Source organism: Leucopleurus acutus (genome assembly GCF_964270905.1).
Source record: "Leucopleurus acutus genome assembly, chromosome: 8".
NCBI classification, from domain to species: domain Eukaryota; kingdom Metazoa; phylum Chordata; class Mammalia; order Artiodactyla; family Delphinidae; genus Leucopleurus; species Leucopleurus acutus.
This window is the reverse complement of record NC_139151.1, coordinates 26,170,611-26,197,033: the sequence shown is the minus strand read 5'-3', so window position 1 is coordinate 26,197,033 and position 26,423 is coordinate 26,170,611. Positions and strand designations below refer to the sequence as shown.

Genomic DNA, 26,423 nt, shown 5'->3' with positions numbered 1-26,423 from the left:
GAGGTTGTGAGAATGGAAGGAAAGCATATGAAAGGTATGAATATCTTTAAAGAAATAATTAACAGGGCTGACTAGGCAAAATCACATAGCCATTATATGTATTATTTGGTCAACACTGGGCCTTGGAAGTGGAAAGTCATGTTTACTGACTTTTAAAAATAATAATAATGCCTTATGAATTTATCTTTTTCTTTCAAAATTCAAGATTTAGCATGTAATCAAACTTTTTCTAAATAAATCAATTTCTCTTTATCCCTTTTTCTCATTTATAAGCATTTTTCTTTAAAGGAATTGGAAAATTTTATATTTTATTACACTGGAGTGTTATATTAAGTAAATAGGTATGTTTCAATTCCACTCAAAACAAAGCAGTTTACCTCCAAAAAAAATGATCATGATTTTGTATTATGAGAATACATTTTAAAAGGTAATAAAATAAAATATGTTGGGAAAAGTCATTTTTAAACTAGAAAATTGCAATTGGTCTTAATTGGGACTTAGTCTTTTAGCAGTTAGTTCCTTTCACTGTTCTTTTCTGTGTGACTTAGTCTTTTAGCAGTTAGTTCCTTTCACTGTTCTTTTGTGTGTAACACTTTGTGCACTCTGAGAAATCTCTGATCTAAATGCTATGCTCAAGAATTATTTTCATGGCTCTGATTAAACTGCAAAAATTCTCATACTTTAGTCACCCATTACTAAATCAAAATTGCTCTGTGATCAGCTTTTATGATGTTGGCCAACACAACAGTGTTTTCTCTGGAGATCGTACTTGAGACGTTTTCAGAATTGCAAGTCTAAAACTAACATGTTTGAACATGTTGTTTCACATGACCCTCTATAATTGGAGTAGGATATAAATTGTCAACCATCATTAAATGTTTGAGTCACAAATAATCTTTGGAATAAATTAGATCAAAATCTTTCCTTTTCCACGAGGAAATTTGAGAACCAACTATTTATTTCTGGAATTTTATTTTATTTATTTTTTCACAACTTTATTGGAGTGTAATTGCTTTACAATGTTGTGTTAGTTTCTGCTGTACAACAAAGTACAAACTATATATATACATATATCCCCATATTCCCTCCCACTTGAGCCTCCCTCCCACCCTCCCTATTCCACCCCTCTAAGTCATCACACAGCATCCAGTTGATCATCTTGCACTATGCAACAGCTTCCTACTAGACATCCATTTTACATTTGGTAGTGTATATATGTCAGTGCTACTCTCTCACTTCATCCCAGCTTCCCCTTCCCCATCTGTGTCCTCAAGTCCGTTCTTTACATCTGGATCTTTTTTCCTGCCCTGCCATTAGGTTCATCAGTACCACTTTTTCAGTTTCCATATATATGCATTAGCATATGGTATTTATTTTTCTCTTTCTGACTTACTTCAGTCTGTATGACAGATTCTAGGTCCATCCACCTCACTACAAATAACTCAATTACATTCAATTTTACATCTGAGTAATATTCCATTGTATATATATGTCACATCTCCTTATCCATTCATCTGTTGATGGACATTATGTTGCTCCATGTCCTGGCTACTGTAAATAGTGCTAAAATGAACACTGTGGTACGTGTCTCTTTTTGAATTATAGTTTTCTCAGGATATATGCCAAGAAGTGGGTTTGCTGGGTCATATGGTAGTTCTATTTTTAGTATTTTAAGGAACCACCATACTGTTCTCCATAGTGGTTGTATCAATTTACATTCCCACTAACAATGCAGGAGGGTTCCCTGTTCTCCACACCCTCTCCAGAATTTATTGTGTCTAGACTTTTTGATGATGGCCATTCTGACTGGTATAGATGATACCTCATTTTGGTTTTGATTTTCATTTCTCTAATGATTAGTGACGTTGAGCATCTTTTCATGTATTTGTTGGCTATCTGTATGTCTTCTTTGGAGAAATGTCTATTTAGGACTTCTGCCGATTTTTTGATTGGATTGGTTTTTTTAATATTGAGCTGCATGAGCTGCTTGTATATTTGAAGATTAACTCTTTGTCTGTTGCTTCACTTGCAAAAATTTTCTCCCGTTCTGAGAGTTGTCTTTTTGTCTTGTTTATGGTTTCCTTTGCTGTGCAAAAGCTTTTAAGTTTCATTAAGTCCCATTTGTTTATTTTTGTTTTTATCTCCATTTCTCTAAGAGGTGGGCAAAAAGGATCTTGCTGTGATTTATGTCATAGAGTGTTCTGCCTATGTTTTCCTCTAAGAGTTTTATAGGCTCTGGTCTTACATTTAGATCTTTAATACATTTGGAGTTTATTTTTGTGTATGGTGTTAGGGAGCATTCTAATTTTATTCTTTTCCATGTAGCTGTCCAGTTTTCCCAGCACCACTTATTGAAGAGGCTGTCTTTTCTCCACTGTTTATTCTTGCCTCTTTCATCAAAGATAAGGTGACCATATGTGTGTGGGTTTATCTCGGGGCTTTCCATCCTGTTCCATTGATCTATTTTTCTTTTTTTGTGCCAGTACCATACTGTCTTGATTACTGTAGCTTAGTAGTATTGTTTGAAGTCAGGGAGCCTACTTCCTCCAGCTCCATTTTTCTTTCTAAAGATTGCTTTTGCTATTCGGGGTCTTTTCTGTTTCCATACAAGTTGTAAAATTTCTTGTTCTAGTTCTGTGAAAAATGCCATTGGTAATTTAAGTGGGATTGCATTGAATCTGTAGATCGCTTTGCGTAGTATAGTCATTTTCACAATATTGATTCTTCCAATCCAGGAGTATGGTATATCTCTCCATCTGTTTATATCATCTTTGATTTCTTTTATCAATGTTTTATAGTTTTCTGAGTACAGGTCTTTGGCCTCCATAGGTCAGTTTATTCCTAGGTAGTTTACTCTTTTTGTTGCAGTGGTAAATGGGATTGTTTCCTTAATTTCTATTTCTGATTGTTCATTGTTAGGGTATAGGAATGCAAGAGATTTCTGTGCATTAATTTTGTATTCCACAACATCACCAAATTTATTGATTAGTTCTAGTAGTTTTCTGATAGCATCTTTAAGATTTCTATGTATAGTATGTCATTGTCAAACAGTGACAGTTTTACTTCTTCTTTTCAATTGGGAGCCCTTTTATTTCTTTTTCTTCTCTCAGTTCTGTGGCTAGGACTTCCAATACAATGTTCAATAATAGTGGGAAGAGTGGACATTCTTCTGTTGTTCCTGATCTTACAGGAAGTGCTTTCAGATTTTCACCATGGATAATGATGTTTGCTGTGGGTTTGTCAAATATGACTCTTGTTGTGTTGAGGTAGGTTCCCTCTAAATCCACTTTCTGGAGAGTTTTTATCATAAATCATTGTTGAATTTTGTCAGAAGCTTTTTCTGTATGTATCAAGTTGATCATATGATTTTTATTCTTTTTTTTTTTTAATATTGTGTATCACATGGATTGTTTTGCATATATTGAAGAATCCTTGCATCTCTGGGATAAATTCCACTTGAACATGGTGTATGATTTTTTTAATGTGCTGCTGGATTCTGTGTGCTAGTATTTTGTTGAGGACTTTTGTGTGTATGTTCATCAATGATATTGGTCTAGAATTTTCTTTTTTTGTGATATCTTTTTCTGGTTTTGGTATCAGGGTAATGGCGGCTTCATAGAACAAGTTTGGGAGTGTCCCTCCCTGTGCAATTTTTTGCAAGAGTTTCAGAAGGACAGGTGTTAACTCTTCTCTAAATGTTTGATAGAATTCAGCTGTGAAGCCCTTTGGTCCTGGACGTTTGTTTGTTAGATGTTTCATTACAGTTTCAGTTTCATTACCTGTGATTGGTCTGTTTCTTCCTGGTTCAATCTTGGAAAGTTGTACCTTCCAAGAATTTGTCCATTTCTTCCAGGTTGTCCATTTTATTGGCATATAATTGATTGTAGTAGTCTCTTAATGATCTTTTGTATTTCTGCAGTGTCTGTTGTAACTTCTTTTTCATTTCTAAATTTATTGATTTGAGTCCTCTCCCTTATTTTCTTGATGAGTCTGACAAAAGGCTTATCAATTTTGTTTACCCTCTTAAAGAAAAAGCTTTTAGTTTTATTGATCTTTGCCATTGATTTCTTTGTTTCTATTTCATTTATTTCTGCTCTGATCTTTATGAGTTCCTTCCTTCAACTTTCAGTTTTCTTTGTTCTTCTTTTTCTACTTGCTTTATGTGTAAGATTAGATTGTTTATTTCAGATTTTTCTTGTTTCTTGCAATGAGCTTGAATTGCTATAAACTTCCCTCTTAGAACTGCTTTTGCTGTATCCCATGGGATTTTTATTTTCTTTCAGAGATTGTTTTATTCCTTGAAACCGTTCAAATAAACATTCATATTGAGGAGACACTGATTTTCACCTCCAGAAATGAATTGAAATTCAGAGATGTTTGTTTGGATTTTAAAAATAAATTTCTATATACCATCCATTATAGGCACAAATTATTTTAAATTTTCAATATTATAATGTGTATTAACTTGGCATTATCCTACCTCAAGTGCCACAATTTCTGATTTGAAATTCTAAAATTCTGAGAACTTATTTGCTATCTGCATCTAATCTTACCTGAAGTGATGAGATTCTTTGTTTTTTGTGTTGTTTTTTTTATTTTTATTTTTTACGTCTTTATTAGAGTATAATTGCTTTACAATGCGGTGTTAGTTTCTGCTTTATAACAAAGTGAATCAGTTATACATATACATAAGTCCACATATCTCTTCCCTCTTGTGTCTCCCTCCCTCTCACCCTCACTATTCCACCCCTCTAGGTGGTCATAAAGCACTGAGCTGATCTCCCTGTGCTATGTGGCTACTTCCCATGAGCTATCTATTTTACGTTTGGTAGTGTATATATGCACATGCCACTCTCTCACTTTGTCCCAGCTTACACTTCCCTCTCTGCGTATCCTCAAGTCCATTCTCTAGTAGGTCTGTGTCTTTATTCCCGTTTTGTCCCTAGGTTCTTCATGAGCTTTTTTTTAAGATTATATATATATATGTGTGTTAGCATATAGTATTTTCTGTTTTTGACTTACTTCACTCTGTATTACAGACTCTAGGTACATCCACCTCACTACAAATAACTCAATTTCGAATCTTTTTATGGCTGAGTAATATTCCACTGTATATATGTGCTACATCTTCTTTACCATTCATCTGTTGATGGTTGCTTCCATGTCCTGACTATTGTAAATACAGCTGTAATGAATATTGTGGTACATGACTCTTTTTGAATTATGGTTTTCTCAGGGTACATGCCCAGAAGTGGGATTGCTGGGTCATACGGTAGTTCTATTTTCAGTATTTCAAGGAACATCCACACTGTTCTCCATAGTGGCTATCAAGTTACATTCCCACCAACAGTGCAAGAGGGTTCCCTTTTGTGCACACCCTCTCCAGCATTTATTGTTTGTAGATTTTGTGATGATGACCATTCTGACTTGTGTGAGATGATATCTCATTATAGTTTTCATTTGCATTTCTCTAATGATTACTGATGTTGAGCATCCTTTCATGTGTTTGTTGGCAATCTGTATATCTTCCCTGGAGAAATGTCTATTTAGGTCTTCTGTCCATTCTTGGATTGGGTTTTTTGCTTTTTTGGTATTGAGCTGCATGAATGGCTTGTAAATTTTGGAGATTAATCCTTTGTCAGTTGCTTCATTTGCAAATATTTTCTCCCATTCTGAGGGTTGTCTTTTCGTCTTGTTTATGGTTTCCTTTGCTGTGCAAAATGATTTAAGCTTCATTAGGTCCCATTTCTTTATTTTTGTTTTTATTTCCATTTCTCTAGGAGGTGCGTCAAAAAGGATCTTGCTGTGATTTATGTTTTAGAGTGTTCTTGCCTATGTTTTCTTTTAAGAGTTTTATAATGTCTGGCCTTATATTTAGATCCTTAATCCATCTGAGTTTACTTTTGTGTATGGTGTTAGGGAGAGTTCTAATTTCATTCTTTTCCATGTAGCTGTCCAGTTTTCCCAGCACCACTTATTGAAGAGGCTGTCTTTTCTCCACTGTATACTCTTACCTCTTTTATCAAAGATAAGGTGACCCTGTTTGTGTGGGTTTATCTCTGGGCTTTCTATCCTGTTCCATTGATCTATATTTCTGTTTTGTGCCAGTACCAAACTCTCTTATTTACTGTAGCTTTGTAATATAGTCTGTAGTCAGGGAAACTGATTCTTCAGGCTCCGTTTTTCTTTCTAGGATTGCTTTGGCTATTCAGGGTCTTTTGTGTTTCCATACAAATAGTGAATTTTTTTGTTCTACTTCTATGAAAAATGCCAGTGGTAGTTTGATAGGGATTGCATTGAATCTGTAGATTGCTTTGGGTAGTATATTCATTTTGACAACGTTTATTCTTCCAGTCGAAAAACATGGTATATCTCTCCCTCTATTTGTATCATCTTTAATTTCTTTCATTAGAGTCTTATAATTTTCTTCATACAGGTCTTTTGTCTCCTTAGGTAGGTTTATTCCTATATATTTTATTCTTTTTGTTGCAATGGTAAACGGCAGTGTTTTCTTATTTTCACTTTCAGCTTTTTCAGCATTAGTGTACTGGAATGCCAGAGATTTTTGTGCATTAATTTTCTATTCTGCTACTTTCCCAAATTCATTGATAAACTCTGATAGTTTTCTGGTAGCATCTTTAGGAATCTCTATGTATAATATCATGTCATCTGCAAACAGTGACATCTTTACATCACCTTTGCAGATTTGGATTCCTTTTATTTCTTTTTCTTCTCTGATTGTTGTGGCTAAAACTTCCAAAACTATGTTGAATAATAGTAGGGAGGGTGGGCACCCTTGTCTTGTTCCTGATCTTAGTGGAAATGCTTTCAGTTTTTCACCATTTCAGGTGATCTTGGCTGTGGGTTTGTCATATACAGCCTTTATTATGTTGAGGCAAGTTCCCTCTATGCCTACATTCTAGAGGGTTTTTATCATAAATTGGTGTTGAATTCTGTCAAAAGCTTTCTCTGCATCTATTAAGATCATCATATGGTTTTTCTCCTTCAATTTGTTAATATGGTGTATCATATTGATTGGTTTGCATGTATTGAAGAATCCTTGCATTCCTGGGATAAACCTGCCTTGATTATGGTGTATGATCCTTTTAATGTGTTGTTGGATTCTGTTTGCTAGTATTTTGTTGAGGATTTTTGCATCTATGTTCATCAGTGCTATTGGCCTGTAGTTTTGTTTCTTTTTCACATCTTTGTCTGGCTTTGGTATCAGTGTGTTGGTGGCCTCGTAGAATGAGCTTGGGAATGTTCCTCCCTCTGCTATATTCTGGAAGAGTTTTAGAAAGATAGGTGTTAGCTCTTCTCTAAGTGTTTGATAGAATTTGCCTGTGAAGGCAACTGGTCCTGGGTTTTGTTTGTTGGAAGATTTTAATAACAGTTTCAATTTCAGTGCTTGTGATTGGTCTGTTCATATTTTCTATTTCCTCCTGTTTCAGTCTCGGAAGGTTTTGCATTTCTAAGAATTTGTCCATTTCTTCCAGGCTGTCCATTTAATTGGCATATAGTTGATTGCAGTATTCTCTCATGATCCTTTATGTTTCTGCAGTGTCAGTTGTTACTTCTTTTTCATTTCTAATTCTATTGATTTGAGTCTTCTCCCTTTTTTTCTTGATGAGCCTGGCTAATGGTTTATCAATTTTGTTTATCTTCTCAAAGAACCAGCTTTTAATTTAAGGATCTTTGCTATCATTTCCTTCATTTCTTTTTCATTTATTTCTGATCTGATCTTTATGATTTCTTTCCTTATCTTAATTTGGTGTTTTTTGTTCTTCTTTCTCTAATAGCTTAAAGTGTAAGGTTAGGTTGTTTATCTGAGATGTTTCTTGTTTCTTAAGGTAGGATTGTATTGCTATAAACTTCCCTCTGAGAACTGCTTTTGCTGCATCCTATAGGCTTTGGGTCATTGTGTTTTCATTGTCCTTTGTTTCTAGGTATTTTTTGATTTGTTCTTTGATTTCTTCAGTTTTCCCTTGGTTATAAAGCAGTGTAATGTTTAGCCTCCATGTGTTTGTAATTTTTACATATTTTTTCCTGTAATTGATATCTAGTCTCATAGCATTGTAGTCGGTAAAGAAACTTGATATGATTTCAATTTCTTAAATTTACCATGGCTTGACTTATGGGCCAAGATATGATCTATCCTGGAGAATGTTCCATGAGCACTTGAGAAGAATGTGTATTCTGTTGTTTTGGGATGGAATGCCATATAAATATCAATTAAGTCTATCTTGTTTAATGTATCTTTTAAAGCTTGTGTTTCCTTATCTATTTTCATTTTTGATGAACTGTCCGCTGGTGAAAGTGGGGTGTTAAAATCCCCTACTATGATTGTGTTTCTGTGAATTTCCCCTTTTACGGCACTTAGTATTTGCCTTACGTATTGAGGTGCTCATATGTTGAGTGCATAAATATTTACAATTGTTACATCTTCTTCTTGGATCAATCCCCTGATCATTAGGTAGGGTCCTTTTTTGTCTCTTGTAATAATCTTTGTTTTAAAGTCTATTTTGTCTGATATGAGAATTGCTACTCCAGCTTTCTTTTGATTTCCATTTGCATGGAATATCTTTTTCCACCCCCTCACTTTCAGTCTGTACGTGTCTCTAGGTCTGAAGTGGATCTCTTGTAGACAGCATATATATGGGTCTTGTTTTTGTATCCATTCAGCCAGTCTATCTTTTGGTTGGAGCATTTAATCCATTTACATTTAAGGTAATTATTAATATCTATGTTCCTATTACCATTTTGTTAATTGTTTTGGGTTTGTTATTTTAGGTCTTCTCCTTCTGTTTTGTTTCCTGCCTAGAGAAGTTCCTTTAGCATTTGCTGTAAAGCTGGTTTTGTGGTACTTAATTCTCTTAGCTTTTGCTTGTCTGTAAATGTTTTAATTTCTCCATCAAATCTGAACAAGATCCTTGCTGTGTAGAGTTGTCTTGGTTACAGGTTTTACTCCTTCATCACTTTAAATATTTCCTGCCACTACCTTCTGGCTTGCAGCATTTCTGCTGAAAGATCAGCTGTTAACCTTATGGGGATTCCCTTTTATGTTATTTGTTGTTTCCCCTTGCTGCTTTTAATATGTTTTGTTTGTATTTAATTTTTGATAGTTTTATTTATATGTGTCTTGGTGTGTGTCTCCTTGGATTTATCCTGTATGGGACTCTCTGTGCTTCCTGGATTTTATTAACTATTTCCTTTCCCATATTAGGGAAGTTTTCAACTATAATCTCTTCAAATATTTTCTCAGTCCCTTTCTGTTTCTCTTCTTTTTCTGGGACCCATATAATTCGAATGTTGGTGTTTTTAATGTTGTCCCAGAGGTCTCTGAGACTGTCCTCAATTCTTTTCATTATTTTTTCTTTATTCTACTCTGCCATAATTATTTCCACTATTTTATGTTCCAGGTCACTTATCCATTCTTCTGCCTCAGTTATTCTGCTATTGATTCCTTCTAGAGAATTTTTAATTTACTTTATTGTGTTGTTCATTCACTGTTTGTTTGCTGTTTATTTCTTCTAGGCTTTGTTAAATGTTTCTTGTATTTTCTCCATTTTATTTCCAAGATTTTAGGTCATCTTTACTATCATTACTCTGAATTCTTTTTCAGGTTGTCTGCCTATTTCATTTTCATTTGTTAGGTCTGGTGGGTTTTTGCCTTGCTCCTTCAACTGCTGTGTGTTTCTCTCTCTTCTCATTTTGCTTAACTTACTGTGTTTGAGGTGTTCTTTTTGCAGGCTGCAGGTTCTTAGTTCCCATTGTTTTTGGTGTCTGTCTCCAGTGGCTAAGGTTGGTTCAGTGGTTTGTGTAGGGTTCCTGGCTGGAGGGGCCTAGTGCCTGTGTTCTGGTGGATGAGGCTGGATCTTGTCTTTCTGGTGGGCAGGTCCAGGTCAGGTGGTGTGTTTTGTGGTGTCTCTGGCCTTATGATTTTACATAGCCTATCTGCTAATGGACGGGGTTGTGCTTCTGTCTTGCTAGTTGTTTGGCATAGGGTGTCTAGCACTGTAGCTTGCTGGTCATTGAGTGGAGCTGGGTCTTGGTGTTGAGATGGAAATCTCTGGGAGATTTTCACTGTTTGATATTACGTGGAGCTCGGAGGTCTCTTGTGGACCAGTGTCCTGAACTTGGCTCTCCCACCTCAGAGGAACAGACTTGATGTCTGGCTGGAGTACCAAGAGCCTGTAATCCACATGGCTCAGAATAAAAGGGGAAAAAAATAAAGAAAGAATGAAGATAAAAGAAAAGAAAGTAAAATAAAATAAATTTATTAAAATAAAAAATAATTATTTAAAAAAATTTAAAATTAAAAAGAAAGAAAGATAGAAGAGAGCAGCCAAACCAAAAATCAAATTCACCAATGATAACAAGTGCTAAAAACTATACTAAAAATTAAAAAAAATAAAGGACAGATAGAACCCTAGGACAAATGTTAAAAGCAAAGCTATACACACAAAATCACACACAGAAGCATAGGCATACACACTCACAAAAAGAGAAAAAGGGGAAATATATATATATATATATAGTTGCTACCAAAGTCCATCTCCTCAATTTGGTATGATTTGTTGTCTATTCAGGTATTCCACAGATGCAGGGTACATCAAGTTGATTGTGGAGATTTAATCCGCTGCTCCTCAGCCTATTGGGAGAAATTTCCCTTTCTTTTCTTTGTTTGCACAACTCCTAGGGTTCAGCTTTGGATTGGCCCTGCCTCTGTGTGTAGGTAACCTGAGAGCATCTGTTCTTTGCTCAGACAGGATGGGGTTAAAGGAGCAGCTGATTCGGCAGCACTGGCTCACTCAGGCCGGGGAGAGGGAGGGGTACAGAATGCGGGACGAGCCTGTGGCAGCAGAGGCCAGTGTGACGTTGAACCAGCTTGAGGTGCACTGTGTGTTCTCCCGGGGAAGTTGTCCCTGGATCACGGGACCCTGAAGTGGCAGGCTGCACAGGGTCCCAGGAGAGGAGGTGTGGATAGTGACCTGTGATTGCACACAGGCTTCTTGGTAGCTGCAACTGCAGCCTTAGTGTCTCATGCCCGTCTCTGGGGTCCATGCTGATAGCCGTGGCTCACTCCCATCTCTGGAGCTCCTTCAAGTCACACTCTTAATCCCCTCTCCTCGTGCACCAGGAAACAAAGAGGCAAGAAAAAGTCTCTTTCCTCTTCGGCAGCTACAGACTTTTTCCTGGACTCCCTCCCTGCTGGCTGTGGCACACTAGCCCCTTCAGTCTGTGTTCACACAGCCAGCCCCAGTCCTCTCCCTGCAGCCCATAGGTTTTGGATCATTGTGTTTTCATTGTATTTTGTTTCTATTTTTTTATTTCTTCTTTGATGTCTTCAGTGATTTCTTGGTTATTTAGCAGCACACTGTTCAGCCTCAATGTATTGTGGTTTTTACAGTTTTTTCCTGTAATTGATTTCTAACCTCATACCATTGTGTTTGGAAAAGATGATTGATAAAATTTCAATTTTCTTAAATTTTCCAAGGCTTGATTTGTGATCCAAGATGTGATCTCTTCTGGAGAACAGAACCAGAGAACTTAAGTGACTTAAAGAAATCCTGTAGTTCTCAAAAGATCCTTCAATCACTGTCTACCAACACAAATATTTCTCTTTCTTCATATAATGAAGATCATGGATCTAAATTTATTTGAATAGCCAGAGGGGCACAATTTGTCCCCATTGGAATGGCAGGTTTTGCAGCAATCGTTGTGTATGAATTATATAAATTGAAGAGAAGGGAAAATACCAAAATGTCCATTCACCTGATTCACATGTTCCTGGCAACCCAAAGCTTTGTTGCAGGAACAACGACTCTTGGTATGGACTATTCTATGTATCAGGAATTCTGGCCAAAAGCTAAACCTTAGAAAAGATGCTGTCTTGGTCTTGTTGATAGTGCTTGCTTTAGTCAGGCATCTTATATTGAGGTTATATATTTATGTTGAAAATAAATTGTTTGAGTGGGTGAGACAATAACATGGTAATTTGAAAGTGGCTTCTTTTTTTGCAGGTTTGATTTGCCTGGTCATGAAATTATTGGTGACTAGCTCACTAACTATGTCATTCAAGGGAATCAAATTAGCACAAAAGAAACATGTCACTTTTACATACACATGATAATGGTAAAATGTCCACCTTCTTAAGCTCTCCTCATGAAATTAGTTCTAAAGAAGCCAATCGTGAAATACTCCTAGCTGCTACAAATTATCACATGCTTTTGATATTACATAGGAATTCTATTTGTTTTATGGCATTCTGTTTTTAGGACTGGTTGGCTCTTGAAGAACCCTTTCAGAACAATACATAGAATATAATATTATAAGCCTCCCCACACTAACCAATTGTGTGTGTTTAAACCAAACATGAAAAGCTGATAATAGAGCTGCTTAGAAGTAGTATTTATTTCAGGATCATACTTGTAAATATGGTAATAACTTAATTATGGATCCTAGTTTTGCTTTTTTGTTATTGCAGAATTTTATTTTGCTGCCGCTATTTTAGAATAATTTTTAAATGTCACCTTCAAGCAGAAATATGTATTTTAAGTGCTAATGAAAAGGTAAATGGAAAACACTGTTTAAAGTGTGTATAGTATGTTTATTTTCTAAGAATCATAAATATTAAACTAAATAAATTATCTATAATGGAAGTGATTAATGATTTTTGAGCAAGCTGATTTGGTCAGACATTTTATACAAACTTTGGTATACTACAGAATGCTTTATTGCATTTGTGAAGTTCTCTCCTCTAACCTGAATTTATATTCTGTGGTGATAACAAGGGGAATGTAATGTTAATAAAATGTGAACACTTTAAAAGAAAAAAAAGGAAGAATGAGGAGGAGGAGGAGGGTTAAACTCTTGAAGAAGAGAAAAAACTTCACTTTTTGTTTTCTAGTTCCTAAATATTTTCTTCAGGCTGATTTGCCTTCTTTGGGATTGAAGTCATTACAACTTTCTATGTTCTCCTTACAAAGATCTAGGCTAATTCTACTTATGATTGGTTCAGGAATACATCAAATAGAGAACACAGAATTCTTTAAAATTTTTTCTGCATTTAATATTTTAATAATGAAGTCAATGAAGGATTGTTCATTTTAAAAATGTGCATATTTTTTTCCTTCCACTCCATCCTTTGCCTTTTATACAGAAAGACTAGTGTGATATTGGACTTTTTTTTTTTTTTAACATCTCTATTGGGGCACAATTGCTTCACAATGGTGTGCTAGTTTCTGCCCCACAACAAACTGAATCAGCTATACATACACACACGTTCCCATATCTCTTCCCCCTTGTGTCTCCCTCCCTCCCATCCTCCCCATCCCACCCCTCCAGGTGGTTACAAGCCACCGAGCTGATCTCCCTGAACCACGCGGCTGCTTCCCACCAGCCATCTACCCTACGCTCAGTAGTGTATACATGTCCATGCCCCTCTCTCACCCCATCACAGCTCACCCCTCCTCCTCCCCATATCCTCAAGTCTGTTCTCTAGTAGGTCTGTGTCCCCATTCCTGTCTAACCCCTAGGTTCTTCATGACATTTTTTTTCTTAAATTCCATATATATGTGTTAGCATACAGTATTTGTCATTCTCTTTCTGTCTTACTTCACTCTGTATGATAGACTCTAGGTCTATCCACCTCATTACAAATAGCTCAACTTCGTTTCTTTTTATGGCTGAGTAATATTCCATTGTATATATGTGCCACATCTTCTTTATCCATTCACCCGAAGATCAGCACTTAGGTTGTTTCCATCTCCAGCCTATTGTAAATAGAGCTGCAGTGAACATTTTAGTACATGACTCTTTTTGAATTATGGTTTTCTCAGGGTATATGCCCAGTAGTGGGATTGCTGGGTCATATGGTAGTTCTATTTGTAGTTTTTTAAGGAACCCCCATACTGTTCTCCATAGTGGCTGTACCAATTCACATTCCCACCAGCAGTGCAAGAGTGTTCCCTTTCTCCACACCCTTTGCACCATTTATGGTTTCTAGATTTTTTGATGATGGCCATTCTGACTGGTGTGAGATGATACCTCATTGTAGTTTTGATTTGCATTTCTCTAATGGTTAATGATGTTAAGCATTCTTTCATGTGTTTGTTGGCAGTCTGTATATCTTCTTTGCAGAAATGTCTATATAGGTCTTCTGCCCATTTTTGGATTGGGTTATTTGATTTTTTGTTATTGAGCTGCTTGTAAATTTTGGAAATTATTCCTTTGTCACTTGCTTCATTTGCAAATATTTTCTACCATTCTGAGGGTTGTCTTTTAGTCTTGTTTAGGGTTTCCTTTGCTGTGCAAAATCTTTTAAGCTTCATTAGGTCCCATTTGTTTATTTTTGTTCTTATTTCCATTTCTCTAGGAGGTGGGTCTAAAAGGATGTTGCTGTGATTTATGTCATACAGTGTTCTGCCTATATTTTCCTCTAAGAGTTTGATAGTTTCTGGCCTTACATTTAGGTCTTTAATCCATTTTGAGCTTATTTTTGTGTATGGTGTTAGGGAGTGATCTAATCTCATATTTTTACATGTACCTGCCCAGTTTTCCCAGCCCACTTATTGAAGAGGCTGACCTTTCCCCACTGTACATTCCTGCTTCCTTTATCAAAGGTAAGGTGACCATATGTGTGTGTGTTTATCTCTGGGCATTCTATCCTTTTCCATTGATCTATCTTTCTGTTTTTGTGCCAGTACCATACTGTCTTGAATACTGTAGCTTTGTAGTATAGTCAAAGTCAGGGAGCCTGATTCCTCCAGCTCCATTTTTCGCTCTCAAGATTGCTTTGGTTATTCAAGGTCTTTTGTGTTTCCATACAAATTGTGAAAGCTTTTGTACTAGTTCTGTGAAAAATGCCAGCGGTAGTTTGATAGGGATTGCATTGAATCTGTAGATTGCTTTGGGTAGTAGAGTCATTTTCACAATGTTGATTCTTCCAATCCAAGAACATGGTATATCTCTCCATCTATTTGTATCATCTTTAATTTCTTTCACCAGTGTCATAATTTTCTGGATACAGGTCTTTTGTCTCCTTATGTAGTTTTATTCCTAGATATTTTATTCTTTGTGTTGCAATGGTAAATGGGAGTGTTTTCTTGATTTCACTTTAAGATTTTTCATCATTAGTGTACAAGAATGCCAGAGATTTCTGTGCATTAATTTTGTATCCTGCTACTTTACCAAATTCATTGATTAGCTCTAATAGTTTGCTGGTAGCATCTTTAGGACTCTCTATGTATAGTATCATGTCATCTGCAAACAGTGACAGCTTTACTTCTTCTTTTCTGATTTGGATTCCTTTTATTTCCTTTTCTTCTCTGATTGCTGCAGCTATAACTTCCAAAACTATGTTGAATAATAGTGGTGAGAGTGGGCAACCTTGTCTTTTTCCTGATCTTAGTGGAAATGCTTTCAGTTTTTCACCATTGAGGATGATGTTGGCTGTCAGTTTCTCATATATGGCCTTTATTAAGTTGAGGAAAGTTCCCTCTATGCCTACTTTCTGCAGGGTTTTTATCATAAATGGGTGCTGAATTTTGTCAAAAGCTTTCTCTGCATCTATTGAGATGATCATATGGTTTCTCTCCTTCAATTTGTTAATATGGTTTATCACATTGATTGATTTGCATATATTGAAGAATCCTTGCATTCCTGGAATAAACCCCACTTGATCATGGTGTATGATCCTTTTAATGTGCTGTTGGATTCTGTTTGCTAGTATTTTGTTGAGCATTTTTGCATCTATGTTCATCATTGATATTGGCCTGTAGTTTTCTTTCTTCGTGACATCCTTGTCTGGTTTTGGTATGAAGGTGATGGTGGCCTCATAGAATGAATTTGGGAGTGTTCCTCCTTCTGCTATATTTTGGAAGAGTTTGAGAAGGATAGGTGTTAGCTCTTCTCTAAATGTTTGATAGAATTCACCTGTGAAGCCATCTGGTCCTGGGCTTTTATTTGTTGGAAGATTTTTAATCACAGTTTCAATTTCAGTGCCTGTGATTGGTTTGTTCTTATTTTCTATATCTTCCTGATTCAGTCTTGGCAGGTTGTGCATTTCTAAGAATTTGTCCATTTCTTCCAGGTTGTCCATTTTATTGGCATAGAGTTGCTGGTAGTAATCTCTCGTGATTTTTTGTATTTCTGCAGTGTCAGTTGTTACTTCTCCTTTTTCATTTCTAATTCTATTGATTTGAGTCTTCTCCCTTTTTCTCTTGATGAGTCTGGCCAATGTTTTATCTATTTTGTTTATCTTCTCAAAGAACCAGCTTTTAATTTTACTGTCTTTGCTTCATTTCCTTCATTTCTTTTTTATTTATTTCTGATCTGATTTTTATGATTTCTTTCCTTCTGCTAACTTTGGGGTTTTTTTGTTCTACTTTCTCTAATTGCTTTAGGTGCAAGGTTAGGTTATTTATTCGAGATGTTTCCTGTTTCTTAAGGTGGGCTTGTATCACTATAAACTTCCTTCTTAGAACTGCTTTTGCTGCATCCCATAGGTTTTGGGTCGTCATGTCTCCATTGTCATTTGTTTCTAGGTATTTTTTGATTTTCTCTTTGATTTCTTCAGTGATCACTTCGTTATTAAGTAGTGTATTGTTTAGCCACCATGTGTTTGTATTTTTTACAGATCTTTTCCTGTAATTGATATCTAGTCTCATAGCGTTGTGTTCGGAAAAGATACTTGATACAATTTCAATTTTCTTAAATTTATGAAGGCTTGATTTGTGACCCAAGATATGATCTATCCTGGAGAATGTTCCATGAGCCCTTGAGAAAAATGTGTATTCTGTTGTTTTTGGATGGAGTGTCCTATAAATATCAATTAAGTCCATCTTGTTTAATGTATCATTTAAAGCTGTGTTTCCTTATTTATTTTCATTTTGGATGCTCTGTCCATTGGTGAAAGTTGGGTGTTAAAGTCCCCTACTATGAATGTGTTACTGTCGATTTCCCCTTTTATGGCTGTCAATATCTTCCTTATGTATTGAGGTGTTCCTATGTTGGGTGCATAAATATTTACAATTGTTATATCTTCTTCTTGGATTGATCCCTTGATCATTATGTAGTGTCCTTCTTTGTCTCTTCTAATAATCTTTATTTTAAAGTCTATTTTGTCTGATATGAGAATTTCTACTCCAGCTTTCTTCTGGTTTCCATTTGCATGGAATATCTTTTTCCATCCCCTTACTTTCAGTCTGTATGTGTCTCTAGGTCTGAAGTGGGTCTCTTGTAGACAGCATATATATGGGTCTTGTTTTTGTATCCATTCAGCCAATCTGTGCCTTTTGGTGGGAGCATTTAGTCCTGGACTTATTTTTTTTTTAATTATTTTGATCAAAAGAGTAAAAAATGTGAAGAAATTGTTTAATTTATAAGAACTGATTACAGTTAATTTTTCTAATCTCTCATTTGCCACCTCTTTTTGAAATTTTGCCTGTAGACATGTAATTCTTCTTTGTGTTTTTAATTTTAACTCTCTTTGATTTTTAGTCTGTTAAATGGAGGTTTTAGGCGTTTACAGCTGAAAATTGACAATGTCCACAGAAACCAATGGAGCAGAATTATCTTCAGCTATTCAGTATCCTAAAATTAAGAATTTAAGAAGCGCTTGTTTTGCCATCCAATAAGAAACACATACCAGAATGTGCACTCCCTAGCAAGCACCAGGCACAGAGACTGTGGAATTATAATAAGCACACTTTGCTATGAATACTTAACACAATGTGGTTGCAAAAATAAATGAGCCAGGGTGTCACAGACAGCCTCTATGGCTCTCTGCCTTATACTTTTCAGGGACATATAGGGAAACTGTCCCCTTTTGAAAACTTGTCCATTAACTTGAATTTTAAAACCCACAAACATGTTTCTACAAAATTGCTACAAAACCTGCAACTTAAAATCTTTGTAACCTTAAAATGCATACAGATTTGGTGAGCTCCTTCTGTTTATTTCATAGTAAGCCAGATTCTTACTTTCCTTATTTGGACAGGAGTGTTATTTCCAAAGAATGAATTGTTGAATTTCAAGGGATTTTAGGCTGTCTGATTCAATAACTATAGTTTTATTGGGCTTATTTTCAAACTATATCAGATTTTGGAGCAGTGAAGCATAAAGCAGAAATACAGAGCAGAACTTTTATTCCACTCCAATGGAAAGAAGAAGGTGAATAGGAAAAATTGGGAACTACAAAATACTTAGAAAACCACAAAGAATTTTTATCTTTTTTTATTTTCTTTTCTCAGAACTGTTATCCTTCCCCATCACTCAAAGACATAGTGTCTAATGCCATCATAACAGAGTCCAAATGCATTCCTTTGCAAAAAGATATTCAGGTAATTAGCAACAGTAGAAAATTCTAATTTAACATTGCAGATTGAACACCTGAGTTTTCATTAATCTTTTCTGAAATGGTAGGAAAATGATAGTAAAAATATAAAACAAGTATAATCCTCTCCCAATGTATACATACAAAAAAGGGAAAAGGAGTTAACAATGGAAGAGAGCAAGATGAAAAGTGTATACTTTAGTGGTATTTGGCTTAGTACAGAGGGGAACAATGATGTCTCAAGTCTTACAGAAGAAGGTACAGATAAGAAGCAAGCTTATACACTCTAACTCTAAATATCAGCTTATTCAGAAAAAGGGAGAAACTAATTAAAGGATTAATTTACAAAGTCCAACACATAACTGAGAGAAATTTCAGAAAAATACAAGAAGTAGAAACAACCCCAGGTATTTTAAGATGGAAAAGATTTAATACAGTGAATGATATGCTTACAGAACCATGAAAGGGGGAAAAAAGAGCAGATTCTAAGCTGGGTATCTTGAAATGATGCCAGCAAATATAAAATTGGCTAGTTAAGCCTCTGATGTCACTACTGGAGTTATAATGGTCTAGGTCTGGAGCCATGGCCACAGCCATACTAAGCTTTGAATCTCAGGAAGCTGAAAAGTGGTTGCCTAAATGTTCATTCCAGTGATTAGGAGGTTGGGTGAAAAAATCACCACTACTGGGCCATTTTCCTGATACTCAGGACACTAGAAACTGGAGCCTTCTTCTGCAAAATTCTAATCTGATAGCCAGGGTTAATAGTCAGTTGCCAGAAGAAAATGGAATCAACTTCACTTCTGACATTCAAATCTTGAACGAGTGACTCTAATTGTAGGAACCTAATAATCACTCAGAAACTTAGTTGTGAGGATTTTGAAAAATGTGGTTTCTAGCTGGGTAGCCATGTGCTCATCTAAAACTCTATTATTTAGTAAGAATAGATTTGGGAGGGACAAATAACTCTAGAAGTATACAATAATTTATTTTCCTTGAGATATTGAATGAAAATGGCTCTAAATTTGAGCAGGTGAAACAGGGGGACTAAGTAACAGTCTATATACTGAACAGTGAGATTCCCAGTTCATTTCCTCCATTTAACTTCCAGAATGCTGGAAGCCAGGTTTAATGTCACAGGCATGATTGGAACATTGTTACTTGGACAAATTAACCCAAGGGGAAAATGCTAAAAATATTGATATTTGGGAGCCCTAATGAAATGCCCAAAAGAAACCCACAATTTTATAAAATCTTGCCACACATAAAGCTTCCAATCAGATTGTACTGTATCACAGTTAAGTAAAAGGGACTTCCAATGATATTAGTCATTTTTGAATGTCTTTAATATGAAAGAGAAAAACCAAAATAAGCAAGCAAACAACAACAACCAAAAAAAAAGAAAATCCCAGCAACAAGTAGTCAATAATCATTTGGAGGAAATGGAGGCAATATAGAGAACAGAAGAAAATCAAAAAGGATGATTAATATTATCATAGATTTAAGATTGTAAGTAAGAACAAAACACTTAAAAAATGAAACAACCATATAACAAATATGAGCTCTTGGAAATTAAAAATATAATACCTGAAGTTATAAAATTGTTTTAAAATCCTTGTGAGGATTACAAGATAATATTAGAGGAAATCATACAGAAAGTAGAATAGAAAAATGAGCAAGTAAATCACAGAGAAAAGAAAACAACTGGAGGATCAATTTACCAAGTCCAATATATAACTAAGCAGAAATCCAGAAAGAAAAATACAGAATAAATGTAAAAAATTATCAACAAAATAACAAAAAAATTCTCAAAAATGAAAGATATAACTTGTATATCAAAAGGTTCCACTAATGGTCATTTTACTGAATAAAAAGATGCACTGAGGCACCATTATCATTAATTTTTATAAAACCAGAGACAGAAAGATGATGATAATGATGATAAAAGAGAGAGAGAGAGACTGACAGAAAGTTTATACCCACCTGAATAGGAAATGGAATGACAACTGACTTTTTAGCAGCAAAATATTGAGGAGAAGATAATTTCCAATCAAGAATTTAATGATGCATCAAACTAATCAAGTTGAGAAGAGAACAAAATAAAGACATTTCAGATATTCAGTCTTCAAAAAGTCACTATCCTCAAAAAAAAAAAAGTTACTATCCTCATATGCTTTCTAGGCCTCAGCTCTGCAAAATGCCTCATATATTATTGTCTCTTGCCTTGGTCTTAATGAATTCTTCTGTGAACAGTAGCATGGAAATGAATAGATAAGTTTGTAATTACTTTGGTACATAGCATTCTGAGTTGTTGCTCTCTTATAACTTGCATATTACACAGGTTTTTTTAGTTGTTGAAACAAACAAAAGATTTTCCAATCTTGCGTGATGATCTCAAACATGCAGATGTTAGAGGACTGCACATCTAGTTGGTCACTATTAGAGACTGGAAATACATCTATTAATTTCAGCAAGGTTTGTTTTGTCTAGGGAGTTACCCATGACATCAACTCAGCTAAAACAAACAAACAACAAAAAAAAACACTTTATGAAAAGACATTTTCAGCAAAAATAAAAGTTCCTTCTTTCCATCTCAGTCCTCTCCTGCCCCATAACTATTACAATCAAAACTAGCAATGCATTTGTTCAGCATCTAGCTCTTAGAAGGCATTTAGGAACTAACTGTTGACCAGCTAACTGCTGAAGTCATTGACCAGAAGACTGCATGAAGGTAAAGACTGGCTTGAGAATTGTATTACTGGTTATCTTTCCTAATTCTACAGTTTTGGAGTACTATGAGAAATGCACATAGCAAACAGCCCTAAAGGCCTCCCTAATTAACAATCAAATCAAAGTATAGATTTGGAGTAAAAGGAATAGAGTAATAAAAGATCAAATTCTAACCTAAGCCATTAGTTTAGAATAATAAACCATTAGGTTAGAATAATATATGACCATCAACCTGTGTATATGACAATTATACATATGTCATATATATGTATATATGACAACCTGTATATATGACTGTACATATGACAATGAAGTATGATCTGAAAAAGACAATAAATCCTAGAATACGATGCCTGAAATGTCACTGTTACAACTTGATTACTTTTTTATAACTCTGGATCTTATGTTAAAATGGAAATTACATTTAGTTCATTTGTACTTCAGTGTAATTTAGTTTCAGGTCCTTTTCTGAGACAGAATACAGGAGAGCACAACGCTTAGTGAAAACAAGGGGTAATGGGCATTCAAACAAGAGCTGAAGGAATCAGAGAACAGCTTCATTACACAGCAGTGAGGGAGCAGCTTCATGGACCTCCATGGAGGTCCGTGGCATGCTTGAGGGCAATCCGATGATCCGTAGAAGCAGTTAATTTTCATCTTGAAAATCAATTTGTAGAAAAAATTCTGTTGAGAAGAGGAAGGGTGACAGGCATGTAAACTAGGATTTGTGTGGCTTCTGAGCACTTGTTAAACATGTTGAAATTCCCAAGTTGTATATCAACCACTTAGGGATTCGAGCTTTATGTAGAGTTTTATGTAGAGTTTTATGTAGATTTATGTAGAGTTTAAGCTTCCATATCAGTCCTGAGCTGCTGAAGAAATGAACTTCTAGGCAAAGCTTTAGAGCCAGCCCAGGGACCTGGACTTAATAAAGCATATCAGAAGGGTCAGAAGTTCTGAGCTGATCAGTGTATAAATTCTTAATCCCTGTATACACATTTGATCATTTATTTATCACCATGACTCATCATGACCAGGTGTGCTGTGTGAAATGTTTCCCCCAACCTCCTGCACAGACCCGCCAGTAATTCATTCAGATTTTCCTATTGGAAATCATCTGAATATTGCACTTCAGTGTTTATATATAAAAAAACTTACTAAATACTGGATATCATAGGAGCTTGATCAATTTATCCTTATGTGCTCTCATTTTTATAATTAAAATTTAAAACTGTATTTAGTTTATTTATACCAAAACATATACTTATAAAAGAATAAAACTCCATAAAAGTTGATGCATTTGTGATTTTAGCACAGTATATATGAGATGAATTTAAAATGTCAAGAAATTAATTCATTATTAAAAGTTTTCTCCCAGACAAAGTCCAGTGAATTATTTAAGTTGTGGCATCCAAAGTCACTACTGCACCCTCTTTCAGTCATTTACAAGGGTTTTCATAGAAGTTATCCCAATTTTATTATTCATTGTCATAAAAATCTCAATTATAGCAAAATATAAAGACCTTAGTAAGGCAAACAAACTGTAAAGATAGCAAAATTAGGGGGCTTAACATGTAGGAATAGAGAAATGTAGTTTATGTAGAATCCTATTTGTTGATAATGGGCCTTTAAGGAAACTTGTTAGAAAGATTGAGCTTATGGCTCTAATTTATAATTAGTGGAAGTGAACTTCATTGCTCTGGTTCTAGAATTTTGTACTAAGATCCACAGTCATCATTTCTCCCTTTACCCTACAGAATTTCCTCTTTTGGATTTTATCATATGTTGTACCATATGCTGGCTTTTATTCTTAATTTGTGTCATCAGTATTTCTTGCCCTTTAAATTTTATATTAACATATTCTGTGCATGTCCACTTACTCTCTTCCATTCAGAGGACTATTTCAGCATGTTACAAGCACTCAACAAGTGTCTATTGATTGATTGGCATCATTGATACCCACATGTTGCACATTGATGACTGTTCTGAGCTAAGAAAAATTATTCTGGAATTCAATTCTAAATTAAACTATTGTTTAGGGAATTTTACATTTTTTTCTTCTGAAGTAACTGATTGTATATTATATGTAAAGACAATCAACATCTATAAAAAAAAAAAGAAAGCAAACAGTACTAAAATGACTTCCATTCTGATTGTGATATAAAGCTATCTCTAGAGATGTGATGTAAAGCTATCTTAAAGAGAAGTGGCCAAGATGTAGAGTAAGAAGACCCTGAGCTCACCTCCTTCTATGGGCACACCAAATTTACAACTATTTACAGAGCAACTATTGATGAGAACAACCTGAAGCCTAGCAGAGAATATTTTATACAATTAAAGCTATGAAAAATGAACCACAATGATATGGATAGAAGAGACAGACATGCACTGTAGTCAAGACCCATACCCCTAGGTAGATGACCCAGAAAAGGGAGGATATTTACAATTGCAGAGTTTCTCCCCAAGGAGCAAGGGATCCAAGCTCAACATTGGGCTCCCAAACCCCATATGGGCTTCTCAGTCCAGGGGTCCTACACTTGGAAGACAAACCCCCAGATTGCTTGGCTTTGAAGAGCAATGGGGCTTACTTTTGGGAGAGACAGAGGGCTGTAGAAATAGACACCACATTTAAAGGGTTAATGCAAAATCACGTGCTCTGGGACCCAGGGCAGAAACAGTAATTTGAAAGGACCCATTTGCTGTTCTTGGAGAGCTTCCAAGAGAAGTAGGAGACACCTGGGACTCTATCTACTACAAGGACACTGGTGGTTCTGACCAGTACCATTTTGGAATCTTCCCTCTGGCTTTTAACCACTGGGACTCAGCCAGTCAGCACCAGTTCTGGGAAGCCAAAGGCCAAGCAGCTACCTGTGTGGGGATAAAATCTCACTCACCAGCAGGTCGGCTGCTGTAGGAATCTCTGAGCTCCAGCTGCCCCGGGACACGGTTCCACCCAACCATAGGATGACATCAGCCCCAGGTCACCCTGGGCTCTGGCCCACCTAACAACAGGCAGATGCAAGCCCAGGACCACTGCAGCCTTACAACCACCTGTTTCAACCTGACCCACCCACAAGCAGGTTGGCACCAGAACCAGACTCAAGATCTGCTGAATTCTGTCCTGTCCACCAGTGGGTCAACATTAGTTTCTGGACACTTTGGTGCCCTCAGCCAACTACCCTAGGATCTGGTCTCTCCCAGCAGCAGGTTGACACTAGCGATGGGGTCTTTAACCCTTCAGCCAGCCACCACAGGACTTGGTCTCCCCCACCAGTGGGCCGGCACTAGCCCCAGGAATACCCAGGGTTCTGTATCCAACTGGTTCATAACACAGCCCTGCCACCAGCAGACCAGCACTAGGAATGGAAGTTCCCAGTTGATGCAGCCAATCATGCCAGGACCCAGCCCTATCTACCAGTGGCCTACAGCCTTTACCCTAGTCAGAGTCTGGCAACCAACTGGACCTGGGACCAGCCATGCCTACCAGTACACCCACAGTAGCCAGTCCACCACAACAGAAGGGCCTATTTAGCCCACATAGAGAGCACCCCTAGAGCATATAGCTCTGGTAACCAAAGGGGAGTGTGCTGCTGGGCCCCATATGTCATCTCCTAATAAGATCACTTCTCCAAGATTGATAAACATAACCAATCTACCAAATACATAAAAATAAAAACAGACAATTAGGCAAAATGAGGCAAAAGAGGAATATGTTCCAGAGGAAAGAGAAATATAAAATCCCAGAAGAACTAAATGAAGTTCAAGATAAGGAATCTACCTGAAAAAGAGTTTAAGGTAATGATCATAAAGATATTCAAAGAACAGGGGAGAAAAATGAATGAAAAAAGTAAGAAGTTAGGGGCTTCCCTGGTGGCACAGTGGTTGGGAGTCCGCCTGCCAATGCAGTAGACATGAGTTCATGTCCCAGTCCGGGAAGATCCATATGCCACGGAGCAGCTGGGCCCATGAGCCATGGCCACTGAGCCTGTGCGTCCGGAGCCTGTGCTCCACAATGGGAGAGGCCACAACAGTGAGAGGCCCATGTACCGCAAAAAAAAAAAAAAAGTAAGAAGTTAAAAGTTTTCAACAAAGAGTTAGGAAATGTGAAGAAGAATGAAACAGACCTGAAGAATACAATAACTGAAATAAAAATACACAAGAAGAAATCAAGAGTAGATTAGATGATACAGAAAAATGAGTCAGTGGACTGGAAGACAGAGTAGTGGAAATCACTCATGATGAACAGAAAAAGAATTTTTAAAAAAGAAGTGAGCTTAAGAAACCTCAGTGACAACATCAAGCATATTATTAACATTATAGGAGTCCAAGTAGAAGAAGAGAGAGAGAAACAGGCAGAGAATACATATGAAGAACTAATAACTGAAAACTTCCCTAACCTAGGACTGTCAACAGACATCCAGGTCCAAGAAACACAGAAAGTCACAAACAAGATCAACACAAAGAGGACCAGACCAAGACACACTGTAATTAAAATGGCAAAAGTTAAAGATAAAGAACATTAAAGCAGCAAGGGAAAAGCAACGTGTTATGTACAAGGGAATTCCCATAAGACTATCAGCTGACTCTGCAGGCCAGAAGGGAGTGGCATGATATATTTAAAGTGATGAATGGAAAAAGCCTACAACCAATAATACTCTACCTGGCAAGCTCTTTTCAGATTTGATGGAGAAATCAAAAGTTTTACAGACAATAAAAAGCTAAAAAAGTTCAACACCAAAAACCAGTTTTACAAGAAATGCTAAAGGACCTTCTCTAAACAGAAAAGAAGAGGTCAAAACTAGAAGCATGAAAATTACAAAGAGAAAAATCTCATTGGAAAAGGCAAATATACTGTAAAGGTAGTAAATCAACTATGTATAAAACAAGAAGTTTAAAAGTAGTAAAACCAAACTGCATAATAATAAGTAGTTAAGGGATACACAAAACAAATTGATGTAAAATATGTTTGAAACAGTGAATGTGGGGGAGAAAAATTCAGGGTTGTTAAGATGTGTTTGAACTTAGAGATCAATAATGTAATATAATCATGTACGTATATTTTGCTATATATAAACCTCATGGTAATCACAAACCAAAAATCTATATAGATACATAAACACAAAAAAGAGGAAGGAATCCAAACATTAAAGATAATCATCAAATCACAAGGGAAAAAAGCAAAGAAGAAAAATGGAACAAAAAAGAACTACAAAAACTACCCCAAACCAATTAATGAAATGATAATAAGTACAAACCTATCAATAATTACTACAAATGTAAATGGACTATGTGCTCCAAAGAAAAGACATACAGTAGCTGAATAGATACATATATGTTGCCTTCAAGATATTCACTT

The 26,423-nt window shown here is 36.0% G+C and overlaps 1 protein-coding gene and 1 pseudogene across 2 annotated transcripts in view; both read left to right on the top strand.

Annotated features, from left to right (window-relative positions):
• The window catches only part of LOC309964848 (HIG1 domain family member 1A, mitochondrial-like), a 34,517-nt pseudogene extending 22,637 nt beyond the window's left edge, over nucleotides 1–11,880 (top strand). Inside the window, exon 2 of the transcript in view lies at nucleotides 11,517–11,880. The product of the transcript in view is annotated as an HIG1 domain family member 1A, mitochondrial-like (transcript). The remainder of the gene's footprint in view (nucleotides 1–11,516) is intronic.
• Nucleotides 1–26,423, top strand: part of GUCY1A2 (guanylate cyclase 1 soluble subunit alpha 2) — a gene marked incomplete at its 5' end in the record, with an annotated part of 393,444 nt that overhangs the window by 359,276 nt on the left and 7,745 nt on the right. The window lies entirely within an intron of this gene.